This window comes from Natrix helvetica (genome assembly GCF_964273705.1).
Source record: "Natrix helvetica genome assembly, chromosome: 3".
Lineage (NCBI taxonomy): Eukaryota > Metazoa > Chordata > Lepidosauria > Squamata > Natricidae > Natrix > Natrix helvetica.
The window spans coordinates 27,917,190-27,919,678 of NC_138549.1; the positions used below are offsets into that span (position 1 = coordinate 27,917,190).

Genomic DNA, 2,489 nt, shown 5'->3' on the forward strand with positions numbered 1-2,489 from the left:
GTGAACTACAAGCCTAATAATTGCTCAACTCTGCACAATAGAATGCTATATTTTGTTACTGGAGATGACAATTTTGATATTTTGAATGAACTGATTAACTTAAGAATTGAATAAGCTACAACATAAAGTGGTGGCTTCCTTATCTGGTGGCACAGTGCTTAGAATACAGCATTTCAGGCTAATGCTGCCGACTGCCAACAGTTTGATCCTGACTGGGTCAAGGTTGACTCAGCCTTCCATCCTTCTGAGGTTGGTAAAATGAAGAGCCAGATTGTTGGGGGCAATATGCTAACTCCATAAACCATGGGTGTCGAACTTGCAGAGTCATGCTACCATCACATAACATTTTGTGACATTTTCCCCCTTTGCAGAGCTGGATTGGGCATGGCCTGCACGTGACACATCCAGCCCATGGACCACCAGTTTGACACCCCTTCCGCAAACTGCTTAGAGAGGGCTCTAAAATACTATGAAGTGGTATATAGGCTAAATGCCATTGCTACCTGGTTCTTCAAAAAATCTGGAAAAGCTTGTATCTTAACTTCAAGATCCACAACTTTAAAGCTGATGGGCCCATCGCTTTTGAGAACAAGTTGTAAAGTCTGTGATTGCTATAGAGGAGGGCTGCCAATTGCTGTGGCAGCATTGCAGTTCCAAAAGGAATAGATCAATTAGGCAAATAAATGTACACACTGATGCTCACCAGCATTATTTAGGGGACTACAGCACTACCAAATTATCACTGGAATGAAATATTAGCTAACCTGTAGGCATAAACAGAGAAAGAATAAGGAAATAGATGATCCAGTACAAAAGATTATGTAGTTAAATTACCATTTGAAGAAGAGGGGTCCCCTTTAGGGTGAGTAAACAGACATTCCAGTTTGGAGTTGGTTTGGAAGAGGAAATGTCTGAGGTCAAACTCTTAGTTCTGTATCTGCTGTTTCCCAAGAGAAAACAACAGTCTGATGAGATTCTTGTAATATGAGTGGCCAGCAATAAAGTATCTATTCAGCCTTATTCAGAGTGGCTCTGGTTGTTTGCAGCTCACAGTTTCAATGTAAAAGAAGTTTGACATGTGCCATTCATGATGCCTTGTGGCTTAAAAATACTCAGTTACTATAACTCAATTTTGCAAATTTTTTTCTATTATTGTTCAAACATGGAAATAAGGATCTCTTTTTCAGAAGCAGCATGTTTTGTAAGTGCAAATAATTGGTATGCCAAATGTTTTAAATTCAAAACATTTTTGAGCTGGCAAAAATTCTGTTTGAATTGGTATTGTCTATATCCCAAAATATCTTACTAGAAGTGTTCAGAATGTGAAATAATCCTCTTTCAAGCTAAACATACTTTTCCCAAACTTGAAAATTTGTTTCAAAATTCAACCAGAATGCTGAGAATAGTGGAAAAATACATCCAGGAAACTAGAAGAACCTACTTTGATTATGAAACATTTTGTCAGTGTAAGCCAGTGGTGGGTTTCAAAAATTTTTGGAACCTACTCTGTGGGTGTGGCCTCCTTTGTGGAAGTGGCTTGCCAGCCATGTGACCTGGTGGGAGTGGCTTGCCGGCCATGTGACCGGGTGGGAGTGGCTTGCCGGCCATGTGACCGGGTGGGAGTGGCTTGGCAGTCATGTGACCGGATGGGAGTGGCCAAGACAATGTCACTGAATTTTTTGCCCCAATGAATGATCTACAAAAAGAAAATATAAAAAAGGAAATTTATTATTTTGTGCACTTACTACTTAAATAAGATTAAAATAAGTACACAAAACAATAAAAGAGCTACTTACAGAAGGTAAGTAGCTTACTACTTACTACTTGTATTTCAAAGGGAATAAATACATATTTAATTTTACACATGTTAACAGCTGTTGGAATTGTGTTTGCACAACAGTGGAAAAAACAAAGATATGAAAATGAATAAATATTAGAATGTGCAAGAATGAATAAATTGACAATTAAAACCAAGAAGGCTTTGAATACTTTTTCACGTGGAATTTGTTTTATCAATTGCTAACTAACAGAAACAGCAATTAGAAATCTAAAAGTATGAAAGAAAACACCAATTATGAAAGGAAAGGTCATTAAAATGTATAAGGAAATATTATTAGTACTTGATCATTATTAATGTGTAGATAACTGCAGGACATTACATACCCACAAACACAAACTATGACAGTGCCAGGAAAACACACACACACACACACACACAAAAAAAAAACAATTCCCCCCCAAAAGACTGCAGATGAAACCAGTTTTTTTCCCTAACCCTAAGAACAGGAAAGACAAAGCCACAGGAATAAAAACCATCAAGGCATTGTGGGAAATTATAAAGGACAGTGCCAGGAAGCTCACAGAACCAGCAACCACCTCACAATTACCTAAACAACCAGGTATCACACAGAAACACACAAAATCTGGCAAAGCTGCCTTGCACCAACCTGGCCTGCCCATAGAAAAGAAGCCACCTTGAGACACATACC

At 38.3% G+C, this 2,489-nt stretch overlaps 1 long non-coding RNA gene across 1 annotated transcript; it reads left to right on the forward strand.

The window, feature by feature from the left end:
- Positions 1–1,540: 1,540 nt before the first annotated feature.
- LOC309390290 lies at positions 1,541–1,977 on the forward strand. Its single transcript, XR_014175102.1, has 2 exons — positions 1,541–1,801; positions 1,838–1,977. It is a non-coding gene; the product is annotated as an uncharacterized lncRNA (long non-coding RNA).
- Positions 1,978–2,489: the final 512 nt, after the last annotated feature.